Here is a 13,669-nt window from a genome sequence, read left to right as displayed (position 1 = left end):
CCCAAACAATAATAATAGTATTAGGATCGGTAGAAACGTGTTACACATTTGTCTAATCCTCCATTTTTAGGTCTAATCCACCTTATTTATGCATAATAAGCTCTAATTAGTAAGGGTCAACTTAAAAGATTAACATTAGATTAAGGGTTTATGATTACATGCCATTGCTTAAGAGGGTGGTTGATGAAAAATGATTGAATAAGATGATGAATAAGGCTTGTTTCTCCCTTCTTATTCCTTCATTCTACCACCGGTTGTTCTTCCCTTCTACACTCTTCTTTTCATTTTTTTTTGATCTCCTCTCTTTGGCAATATCTTGATAAGTATTATGACGAAAAGATTAGGTGGGTTGGAATATATGTAGTCAGCTAATTATAGTTCTATTCGGGTCAGTTTAAGTTACGATACGATACTAACATTAAGTTAAGTAACTTAACTCCCCAGTATTTCTTGAAGTAACGTTTTTTATATGGGTTAATTTGCGTTAGCAAGTAAAGTTATCACTCGCTCTTCTTTTCTTTCCCTTTTCTGTTTCTAAGTTATTATTGGTTTTCTATTCGATTTCCAAGAAGATTTTCTTTACTATTAAAATTTGAATTTTTCATTACAAAAATTCTCTCTCTCTCTCTCTCTCTCTCTCTCTCTCTCTATTTCTTTTTTCCTAAAATTCTACTTTAACGAAAATAATTTCCAAGTATTTCTAAGTTAACTCAATTTTTTGGGGTGTTACAGTCACTCCCCCTAAAAAGAAGTTTCGTCCTCGAAACTTGAAAATATGAATTGATGAAGTTACAAGGAAAAAAAAAATAACAAATCAATTTTCGAAACTGACCCTTACAAATATACTAGAAGTTAAAATCCTTTAAATTTACATTTTTTTTCAAAAGATTAAGTCAAGTTATCAAAAAAAATGTAAATCTTCATAAGTAGAACGAAAGGGTTCCTGACACTATCGATCCATAAAGAAGACTTGTTAAAACCGAACACAACTGAATAATGATATTAAAAATCCACCCACTTTAAGATAACGTTCGTCCATGAACTTAAAATTAAAAACAAGTCGCATCTCAAAATTTTTATAAAATAGCTTGAAAACTAAAATCAACGATGTTAAGATGTGAAGATCTCAAGACCTAACCAAGAACAAAACCGGCTCTGATACCAATTGTAGCACCCCTGATTTTCGGCTAAATAAAAATTAACTTTTACATTTAAAACTCGCCAAAATATAGGGATATTATAATTAATATACAAAGTCTCTCATTACTAATTACATTTTCTTTATAAAAAATGAAATAAAACGTTTATAAAGTCTTTAATTAAAAGCTATGACTTGAAAATCTTTTGAGCGGCAGCAAAAATCACCTGAAATTAAACCATCACCATGACACGTAGCCCAAATGGGACAAACACGAGCTGAGTAACACTACACTACGTCATGGAAATTTAAATATTAGAACTAATGGAAAGGAAAATGAGAATTCTTTAATTTAGTATTTCCAATGATAAAACAAATAAATTAACTTTGTCTCTACAAAATGGTTGGTCAGAAGAGAAGACAATTCAAGTACTTCCTCGAGACTAAGAGGTAAACAAGACTGGCCACTGGCTGACGTAGAATTCACTCTACCTCATACGACTAGTAAAGACATCTTAATATGCCCGGTTCACCACTGCGGGTTATGAGCTAAACAATAATCCTCGGCATTTTTATATGCCTGGCTCGCCACTGCGGGTTATGAGCCAAACTATAATCTTCCTCGGCATTATTATATGCCCGGCTCGCCACTGCGGGTTATGAGCCAAACTATAATCTTCCTCGGCATTTTTATATGCCCAGCTCGCCACTGCGGGTTATGAGCCAAACTATAATTCTCTAATCTTATGTCTTTGAATTTTAGCAAATACGCTAAATAAATTGTAAACTTCCTAAACAAAGTTGAGTTTTCATATTACAAAGAGAATAGTATAATTATTCCATGTTAAATGTCTTAACTATTAATCTCATAAACTATCTTAGTGCACCATTAGCCATATACTATGACAAATTCAACTACCATTAATGACCTATTATGGCTGCTCTTAGCATTATTAAAATTCCAACCTTGCTATTACACGGCTAAACACAATCTCACCCATTTGTGTAATAATAGAAAGACATAGACAATACTAAATATAATACTCATTTCTTGCCTACATAATTAACCAAGTTTCGACTCATTACTCCGTCTCACCCATTACTCTATCTCATAATATATTACTTCCAAGTCACCATGTATCGTATTTCCATCATCTTCCCTAAGCCAAGGTTTTGGGTGATTGACCTCGCGGTAACCGCAAGACAAAAGATAACTCGGCACAAAGGCCACATAACTCAATATCGGTATCCAATCTCAATTTTAATATCGATATTGTCAAAGGTTCAAAGAACCGTGCTCAACACTTAGACTAAAATTCGAAGCTACTCACCCACGAGTTAAGGTCAAAGAGTACGACAACTGAAACACGATACGAACTGAATCACAATCATAAACTACAATACAAAAGCCTAGTAATAGTTGGCATTCCAAACCTTGCATAAAAGTTGCAATACGTGAATACTTATCTTCTTGCTCCATATATGACCCAACAAAAATTCAATGAAGCCCTTATAGTTCAGCCGATCATCACGCAGCATCTAAATGTATTAAGCTAACTAATCATAATCCAGTGTTACCACACTAAAGAAACCATCATCCATTATAATTTTTAACAATCTGTACACCACCTTAATCGAAAATATAGTGGATGCAACCAACAAGAAAATCATAATCGTCCTACCAGGAATTCAATACTTTCAATCTATAAAACTTGGTTTCCTTAACAACCCATTGCCCATCTCAACCAACAATCTCAAAATAAAAGACAATATATTAATGTAATACTACATACATTAACAATCATTATAATTCAATTATATAATCAAAGTTTAGCATATAAACCACCTTAACAAATATCACTAATTCAAACAACCCCAAACAACAATAATAGTATTAGGATAGGTAGAAACGTGTTTCACCTTTGTCTAATCCTCCATTTTTAGGTCTAATCCACCTTATTTATGCATAATAAGCTCTAATTAGTAAGGGTCAACCTAAAAGATTAACATTAGATTGAGGGTTTATGATTACATACCATTGATTAAGAGGGTGTGGTTGATGAAAAATTGATTGAATAAAATGATGAATAAGGCTTGTTTCTCCCTTCTTGTTCCTTCATTCTACCACCGGTTGTTCTTCCCTTCTACACTCTTCTTTTCTTTCTTTTTTTTCTTTGATCTCCTCTCTTTGGCAATATCTTGATAAGTATTATGACGAAATGATTAGGTGGGTTGGAATATATGTAGTCAGTTAATTATAGTTCTATTCGGGTCAGTTTAAGTTACGATACGTTACTAACATTAAGTTATGTAACTTAACTCCCCAGTATTTCTTGAAGTAACGTTTTATATACGGGTTAGTTTGCGTTAGCAAGTAAAGTTATCACACGCCCTTTCTTTTCTTTCCCTTTTCTGTTTCTAAGTTATTATTGGTTTTCGATTCGGTTTCCAAGTCGATTTTCTTTACTATTAAAACTTGAATTTTGCATTACAAAAATTCTCTCTCTCTCTCTCTCTCTCTCTCTCTCTCTCTCTCTATTTCTTTTTTTCCTAAAATTCTACTTTAACGAAAATACTTTCCAAGTATTTCTAAGTTGACTCAATTGTTCGGGGTGTTACAGGTCACTCCCCCTAAAAAGAATTTTCGTCCTCGAAACTTGAAAATATGAATTGATGAAGTTGCAAGGAAAAAAAAATCAATTTTCGAAACTGACCCTTACAAATATACTAGAAGTGAAAATCTTTTAAATTTAAGTTCTTTTTTTCAAAAGATTAAGTCAAGTTGTCAAAAAAATGTAAATCTTCATAAGTAGAACGAAAGGGTTCCTGACACTATCGATCCATAAAGAAGACTTGTTAAAACCTAACACAACTGAATAATGATATTAAAAATTCACCCACTTTAAGATAACGTTCGTCCATGAACTTAAAATTAAAAACAAGTCGCATCTCAAAATTTTTATAAAATAGCTTGAAAACTAAAATCAACGATGTTAAGATGTGAGGATCTCAAGACCTAACCAAGAACAAAACCGGCTCTGATACCAATTCTAGCACCCCTGATTTTCGGCTAAATAAAAATTAACTTTTACATTTAAAACTCGCCAAAATACATGAATATTATAATTAATATACAAAGTCTCTCATTACTAATTACATTTTCTTTATACAAAATGAAATAAAACGTTTCTAAAGTCTTTAATTAAAAGCTCTGACTTGAAAATCTTTTGAACGACAACAAAAAACACCTGAAATTTAACCATCACCATGACAGGTAGCCCAAATGGGACAAACACGAGCTGAGTAACACTACACTACGTCATGGAAATTTAAAAAATAGAACTAATGGGAAGGAAAACGAGAATTATTTAGTTTAGTATTTCCAATGATAAAACAAATGAATTAACTTTGTCTCTACAAAATGGTTGGTCAGAAGAGAAGACAATTTAGGTACTTCCTCGAGACAAAGAGGTAAACAAGACTGGCCACTGGCTGACGTAGAATTCACTCTACCTCATACGACTAGTAAAGACATCTTAATATGCCCGGTTCACCACTGCGGGTTATGAGCTAAACTATAACCCTCGGCATTTTTATATGCCCGGCTCGCCACTGCGGCTAATGAGCCAAACTATAATCTTCCTCGGCATTTTTATATGCCCGGTACGCCACTGCGGGTTATAAGCAAAACTATAATCTTCCTCGGCGTGTTTACATGCCCGGTTCGCCACTGCGGGTTATGAGCCAAACTATAATTCTCTAATCTTATGTCTTTGAATTTTACCAAATACGCCAAATAAATTGTAAACTTCCTAAACAAAGTTGAGTTTTCATATTACAAAGAGAATAGTATAATTACTCCATGTTAAATGTCTTAACTATTAATCTCATAAACTATCTTAGTGCACCATTAGCCATACTATGACAAATTCAACTACCATTAATCAACTATTATGGCTGCTCTTAGCATTATTAAAATACCAACCTTGCTATTACACGGCTAAACACAATCTCACCCATTTGTGTAATAATAGAAAGACATAGACAATACTAAATATAATACTCATTTCTTGCCTCCATAATTAACCAAGTTTCGACTCATTACTCCGTCTCACCCATTACTCTGTCTCATAATATATTACTGCCAAGTAACCATGTATCTTATTTCCATCGTCTTCCCTAAGCCAAGGTCAAAGGGTGAGTGAACTCGCGGTAACCGCAAGACAAAAGATAACTCGGCACAGAGGCCACATAACTCAATACCGGTATCCAATCTCAATTTTAATATCGATATTGTCAAAGGTTCAAAGAACCGTGCTCAACACTTAGAGTAAAATTCTAAGTTACTCACCCACGAGTTAAGTCAAAGTGTACGACAACTGAAACACGATACCAACCGAATCACAATCACAAACTACAACACAAAAGCCTAGTAATAGTCGGCATTCCAAACCTTGCATAAAAGTTGCAGTACGTGAATACTTATCTTCTTGCTCCTTATATGACCCAACAAAAATTCAATGAAGCCCTTATAGTTCAGCCGATCATCACGCAGCATCTATATGTATTTAGCTAACTAATCATAATCCAGTGTTACTGTAGATACCCGTATCCGTCGATATTGGAATTTATAGAGAACTCGACAAACACTCGATGATGATAGGACACATGTATTCTTTAGTTGTCATAGTCATTATTTGGGCTCGTTTTACGATGTAGAATGAGCGTTGTCGACGAAGTATTTTATTAATTTAAATGATATTTAAATTAAATGTTTTTTTAAAAAAAGTGAATTCATTTTATTGTTTTAATTTGAATTTATTTTCTTAAATTTATTTTATTGAAAATAAAATATATTTTTGATTTGAAAAATCATTCATTTTAATGTGTTATTTGATTTGAAAAATCGAATTTGAAAGTTGAAAACTCGTTTTAATCACACGTTTTGGAGCTCGATTATAGCTCTGTTTTTGAGCCCGTTATCTTTACGAGTTGGCACGAATCTCGAGTACACTAACCAACCTAGGCTTCTACCCGTCCAACCCCAGTTCGAACCCTCATACCCACGTCCCAAATCACGACCAAAACAGCCCATACAAACACCCCAACCCGCGTTAGCTCTTCCCCTCCTCCAACCCGTTTTGTGTGCTTCAAAGCTTGACCCAAACCCGCCACAACCAACCCAATTCCTGCTCCTCATTACCCACAACAACCCATCACTAAACCCACCATGATACCCATCCAATTCCCGTTTCAAACACCCAACAAGCAGCCCGCAAATAACACGGCCTATCCCCCTGTTTTGCGTGCTCAAACCCGAGTCCAAAACCCGCTCCAAACACCACTTAAACCCGTGCCCATTAACCCTAAACCATACCCTAGTATCCTACCCATAATATCTTAGCTTAACCACCAAGCAAACCTCCCATACAAACTCTAAAAACCCCACGAAATAGCTGATGGACAGCAGCTATGCAAGCAGCCCGACTGCTTGTTGCTCTCTTTTACCCTACTTTAACTCCCTATAAATACCTCCCCTCTGCCATACTTTCATTCCACTAAGTTCTCCCCACATCATACTACAAATAACAACCATCAATCAACCAAAAAAACCCTAAACTAAAGCCGTGACAGCCGCTTGAAAACAGGGACACAAATCTTGTTTTCGAGTTTCTGTCGTGGTCTTTTGCCTTGATTATCGTGCACAAATCCTATTAAAACTTCTGTTTTATTTCCATATTCAAAAAATTCAGTCTTTCTAGTTTCGAAAACATCTTTCGGATTGAAATATCGTTGAGAAACGAAGTCGTGGTGAGTGATTGAAAATCGCTGCTCAAGTCTGCCTTTTGAACGTGTTGTTTCGTGATTTCAAAATTCAATTTCAATTGTCTTCGTCGACGACGGCCCCTCGAGATAAAATCTACGATCGATTACGACCCAAGACGGTGTCAACGATACATGTAGGTTGAGGGTGCATCAAATCCTCCTTCTTTCCCTTTTTATTTCGTTATTTTTATTTGTTTTTCTATCGCCTATTTTATATATTATACATCGTCTAACATCGTTAACTATGAAACATTAGTATAGTATGAGTATGAGTTAAAGTGCCATTCCGAATACCCGCGTTGACTTGAGTTGGGAAAGAAATCCGCCAGATTGGTCGGTCGTATCCCCTTCTCATTTATATATCCTCGTATTTGGAATCAGACAGAATTAAATCAACCTAATTGACGTAGTATGTTATTTGTACCTTTGTTTTAACTTTGATCTTATCATTCATCGTAATAGTAGGCCACCTTTACACAATTCTTTCAACTAATTTAACACCTCAATTTAGTTCGTTAATTCATTAGGCATCTTAGGAGTAAAATAACATTATTGTAAATGAAATTTGCAATCTTCTAATTTTTAATTGAATTCATCTTCCCATCCACTAATTTTCTCGCTAGCATGGACGTGAGTGCTTAACACCTTTCCATTTGCACTCGTTGACAACCTAGAATCGTTTTTAACCTAGTTCGTAATTATTTAATTTAATTTATAATTAATTAACCTTTAATTTGTTTTACTTGTTTCTAATATTGTAAATTTTGTTTTTATTATTTTTTAGGGTTCAAAATATGTAAATTTAATTTAGTGAATTTTTCCGTGATTTATTTTGCTGATTTCGAAATTAAAATGCAATTAACTTTGTTTTCTACAAAAACCGTGCACTGCACGGGTCTGTTCTGACTTCTGATCCGTGCACTGCACGGGTCTGCCAGTTTTGATTTCTTTTCTTCTTTTGTTTCTTTAATTGTTTACTAATCCTATTTTAATAAATATGGGTTGGTGAATAATTTTAATGAGTTGGGTTCAATTTAATCAATAAGTTGTACCTAATTTATTTCAAACCTTTGTATCTGTTTAATTTTATTTAATTAGTTTAATTCTAGTCTAATTTGTTTACTAATTAATAAATCGGCTAACATCATTAATCAATCTAACTTAGTTTTAGCCTTTTTGTTTACATTTATTTTATTTGTTAGGTCATAATAGTTTAAGTTGTTTTTTGTTAGTTTGTATTGTAATTTTGTATCATGTATATAGGTTTTATTTTAATTGAGTCAAAATAATTTCGATAGTTGTTGTAATTAGATCGAGTTGTAATTTATTTCTCGTTGTGTCGGCATGAAATGCCTGGGTTGTAATAGGATAAATCCCAATGGCTCCCCTATTCCTCCTAAGCCGCGTTTGCGCATCTTTTATTTCAAATCAACCAACATGCTAAAACAACTTTGACAAAGTTAGTATTCATGCATTAAACGACATAGAAATCATTGTCACATGTTAGGGTTTTAAAACGATGTTTGCATATCATATATCGTAGTAGCTACGACCTTGTTTGAAATCCGATACTTGACTTAGTAGAGGCCGTTATTGACGGGCGGGGTTAGGTGTCCTTATGGGCTTCCTAACACGTACCCTCACCCCTTACTCAAGATCTATGGTTTGTGGATCCGTCTAAATACCATTGGATTACGAGGGTCATTCAAATCGAGTGATATAGGGTACAAGTCATTATCTTTAATCACTCGTAGTCGATTGGCTTTATGCTTTTCGATGAAAGGTGTAAAGTTGACTTGAACGGTTCCAAGTTCCCATAAAACTTGGTGGCGACTCTAATTTGTCTTAATTCGATTCGAAAGAACCTCGAGTCGATAATGCCTAGTGTGGGTCCTGCGGATGCAGTTCCCGAGGGCCTTGTCCACAGTTTGGCGACTCCGCTGGGGATAAGAGGACTAGTTACACTTTGTTTCTAGGGTCTTTTCCTCCGAGGTGAAACTTGAAAAGAAAGTATTGGAAAGTAAAACATTGCTCGTAGTGCTACGATTCATGCATAAACCCTTAAGGACTTTCCCGGGCCGTCCCAGCGCTTCTTTGTGACGCGTGGGGGGCGACGTCCCACTATGCCCGGAACTGGCACATTGCTTGCTTCCGCTCCGCCTCGTCGTGGTTCTTGATGATGGGGATGATCTTCTAGGTACTCTACCTAAAGGCCCTTGCTCTATAAGACCCAAAAAGGATGGAAGGCATAGACCTTCTTGTAGAAGACTTGCAGAGACATAGAGATGTCTAGGAGCATACATCCTTATAACATGAGAATGACAATGTGCGAAATGAATTTCCCGAGTCTTTTCAAATTTTCCATATCAATTTCAAAACCGAACTTGTGAACAACTTACTTTCAAAATAGCATGGATTTAAAAAACGCGGAATGCTGCCCAAGTAGGACTAGATTTTTCGGCCCAAAATGAGCTTTTATAGCCGGCATGCTGCCCATTTTAAATCTCATTTTCAAATCGATTTTTTCGTTTTCTTCAAATTCAATCCAAAATGTTTCTCGAACCTTAACCAAGCATGAAATGCGTCGAGTCGTGTCCGGGTCCTGGCCGTGTTTGGCTAGGCGTGTCTCGTCTCAAGTGTCTAGAACACGACCTTGTTGGGTCGCCCAAGCCCACCTCTTAGGCTTCGAGTCATGTGGGTCGACCAATTGGTCTAGGATAGTCCACAGAAACGTCCAAGCTAGGCCATTTAGGGCATTTCACTTAAACCTATGGGCTATGTTAGTCCAATCACGGGTTTAGTCACATCGAGTCCAGTTTAGGATAGAGTTATGACAGCTTGAGTCATGTCATTTGTCGAGTCTAAAATGAATCAAGGTCTAACTCCAACCGTGAGTCGAACCTTTTAGTTAGTCAGTCTTAAGTCGAGTCTTTGTTTGGGTCAAGTTGGTGTCGTGTCCTTAAGTGTGCAGGGGCTCTTACTTTAAATATTGACTCGGTTCGAGGTTTTCTTGTAGAAAGGCCGCCAAAAACCCGACGTCAAGCAATGGAAGATGCTGTTAACAAGCTCACTGAGGCCGTGAACCTCATGATGACTAGAATGGATGCGATCGAATCTAAGCTGGGTGAAGATTCCTCTTCATCCACCCCACCTCTGACTGATCTGGAGAAACGGTTCAAGTTCATTGAAGACCGTCTGAAGCTCTCCCAGGGGAAGAACATCCACTATGAAAATGCTAGGGCCTATGCCCGATTCGGAGATAAGTTGCCCACAAACATGGTACTCACTGATATCCCAAAGTTTAAGGGCACAGAAGATCCAGTCCACCATGTTAAGGCCTATAAGGGGTACTTAGCACTGAAGGGAGTGTCTGCTGACATGCTCTCTGAAATTTTCGCTCAATCTGGACCTTAAGAACTTCCCTACTTTCGAAGATATCACGGCGGAGTTATGTAAGCACTATGCTGACAATGTCGAGATACGAACCAATATAAGAACGCTAGAGGTTATGACACAGAAAGAAAAAGAAGGCTTTACTGAATTCCTTGCAAGATGGCGCGCTGAAAGCGTGAAACTAGCCAAGAAGCCTGATGAAGTTGAAATGGTAGATAAGTTCGTAAAAAATATACGACCTGTTTACCGTAATGCTCTGAAATACCAAAATTTTGGTTCTTTCAAAGAATTGATAAGAATCGGGATAAAGGTAGAAGATGACGTCCGAATGGCAGAAGCTGAGAAGCCAAAAGGATACCAAGGGGCCTCGTCATCTAAAGCAAAAGCACCAGGAACGTCCCACTTTGTTGAAACTGTCAATCTCTTAGATGGACAGTCAAAAAGACCTTCGCGCCAAGCTCCGAGGGTATTCACCGATATCGGGTGCACTTACGCATACGCTCTCCAAAGGCTCATGGCCCAGGGAAAGCTGAAGCCCATCGGTCCAACTCCGGATCCACCTGCTGAACAACAAGGCAAATGGTACAAACAAAATGCCTACTGTGCCTTTCATCAAGGGAAGGGACATGATACTGAAAGGTGCTTTAGACTAAAGCACGAAATTCAAGATATGATTGAGAACGGAACGCTCCCAATCCCGGCCATAAAACCCAATAACGTCACCAACCCCTTCGGGGACCACACTAACTTTGTCTCTACCGAAGGTAGTGTTGATTACTCTCATTTGATTCGTCCGTGTCATCTAAGAGGGGTTTTCATCGGAAGAATATTCGTGGATTGCTCCAAGTTCCTACCAAGCTCGAGAAATGAGATTACATTCGGGGATTTTGTTGTCGATTTTACTCCTTACATAGTCCGAAGCGGCAATGAAGTTAATGGCGTTTGGGCTGATGACGAAGTTGATGTTTACCTCGTCAAAGGTGCGACAATTCCTCACACTCAAGAAGAAATCTTAAAGGTGAGGCAAGATGCCCTAGAGTCAAACCATCTGACTAGATCAGGGCGCCCGTATCGTGTGGAGAAAGCTAAGGATATCCCGAGCAAGACACCTCTCAAAGAGCCGGCAGTGGTCGAAGTTCTTGGTGAAGGGTCGACCTCCGAGGCTTCTCTCATCAAGCAACTCCAAAAGACTAAGGCCGACGTGTCTATCTGGCAACTTATCTTGAGCTCTTTCGAACATTGTTAAGCTTTGTTGCAAGCTTTGATGAACATGACCGTGTCGTCAAATACTACTCTTGCTGACATGGTCGCTCACATCGCCCAGAATCGGCCACAGATTACCAACGCCGTGACATTTTTCGACGAAGATCTACCACCGTTCGGGCCCCGACATAACCTGGCCCTCTACGTTGCTACCGTGTGTCTCAATAAGCATATCCCTATGACCTTAGTTGACGACGGATCAGTTGTCAACGTACTCCCTTTGAAAACAACGTATATTCTGGGTCTGGAGAAGAGTGATTTCGTTCCCACTACACAGACAGTTCGGGCCTTCGATGGCACTGTGCGTCGAGTAAGTGGACTCGTCGATCTGGTAGTACAGACCGGGAAAGTGGAAAAGAAAATAAGTTGCCAAGTAATTGACGTATGCTCATCCTTTTACTTATTGTTGGGAAGGCCTTGGATCCATGCTACGAGGGCCGTAACATCAACGCTGCATCGAAAAATCAAAATCCCACTCAATGGCAAAACCGTCACCATTGACGCTATGCCAATTACGGTAGCAGGAGGGGACATTACTTCTGAAGTAAGGGTCGAAGCTTCCAATGACGCATGTGGTTTCGAGATCGTCAACATGATCGAGCTGAACCCCGAAGCAGAGAATATGGATCTATACACGGGAAGTCATGCCTGCGAGGTGATTCTCAAGACTGGGAAGTACTTCGGTTTCTCTTTATATCCTAGAAAGGAGGGTACATTCAAGTTGAAACCACCAGTAGCCAAAGGAGTAACTTTCGGGCTTGGATATGAGCCCACTGGGAAATATCTGCTGGAAAAAAGGGGAAGATCGATCGAAGATCGAGATATTAAAATGGGACCGTATCACCTAACCCTAAACGGTCACTTCGTGAGAGCTGGGGAAGAACTTCCCTGCATGGACTTCCCCGAGCCTATCTTGGACCCAAAGAAAAACCTTATGGTCCCGGGAATCGAAGTATTCCAAGATTGCTACTACATCCCTGAAGATATTCTAACCGTGATGCCAGTAGGGACTAAACCGGCTCCAATAAGTGACGAGAAAGCCATGGGCCTTCTTTTCGGTGAAGAGAAGAAATCACCGATACCAAATGAAGATTTGGTAAGTATGATCCTGAGAAGCGAACGGTTCGACCCATCTACCCTCATCACAGATGTAGATCCTCTTAGGACTGGCACGGGATGTCGGAAGACGATCAAGTGGACTGATAACAAGGGACTCCTTTTCAAGTTGACAACGGGAGAAGGAGAGATGTTCAAGCCAGATGACGCCTCCGATACTGAGTCTGAGTCTGAGTCTGAGAGAGGTCCTAAGATTGAGTCTAAGGAGTCAGGTGTTGAAAATACCCCTCCCCTAGCTTTCCCTTCCTATGCACCCTTTCCTAGTGGTGGTATTCCGGGGCCTGTCCCGAATACCCCTATCTCGCAACTGAGCTCCGACCAGTTGGCTCAAATGTTAGCGCATTTCGCGCAATTTCAAATCAATAATAATATGAACCGGTTTGCTTACGACTTGTCTCACTTACATTGCAATTCGAACTTTGAAAATGATTGTTTTAATAATGACATTGAGACTGAGGTCGAGGACGAACGGTTGGTCGAAGAAGAAGAAGAAATAGAACCACCTCTACAGTTGATAAAAGGGTTGGAGGAGTACGAACAGAAAACTTCGGTCATCGAAGATACCGAAACTATCAACGTAGGTACAGCCATAGAACCGCAGGAGCTTAAAATAGGAACTACTTTAAGTCCCACCGAAAGACAAGGGTTCATTGGTTTGTTGCATGAGTTCGAAGATGTTTTTGCGTGGTCCTACAAAGACATGCCAGGCATTGACAGAGAAATTGCGGAGCACAGGATCCCAATCAAGCCGGGATATAAGCCAGTCAAGCAGAAGCTACACAAAATGCACACAGATTGGTCTTTGAAAGTCAAGGAAGAAATCGACAAGCAACTCAAAGCTGGGTTTATCAAGGTGTCAGAATACTCAGACTGGGTGGCTAACGTCGTACCAGTGCCAAAGAAAGATGGTAAAGTTCGGGTTTGTGTCGACTT

Source organism: Silene latifolia, chromosome 2 (genome assembly GCF_048544455.1).
Source record: "Silene latifolia isolate original U9 population chromosome 2, ASM4854445v1, whole genome shotgun sequence".
NCBI lineage: Eukaryota > Viridiplantae > Streptophyta > Magnoliopsida > Caryophyllales > Caryophyllaceae > Silene > Silene latifolia.
This window is presented reverse-complemented; position numbering follows the sequence as displayed.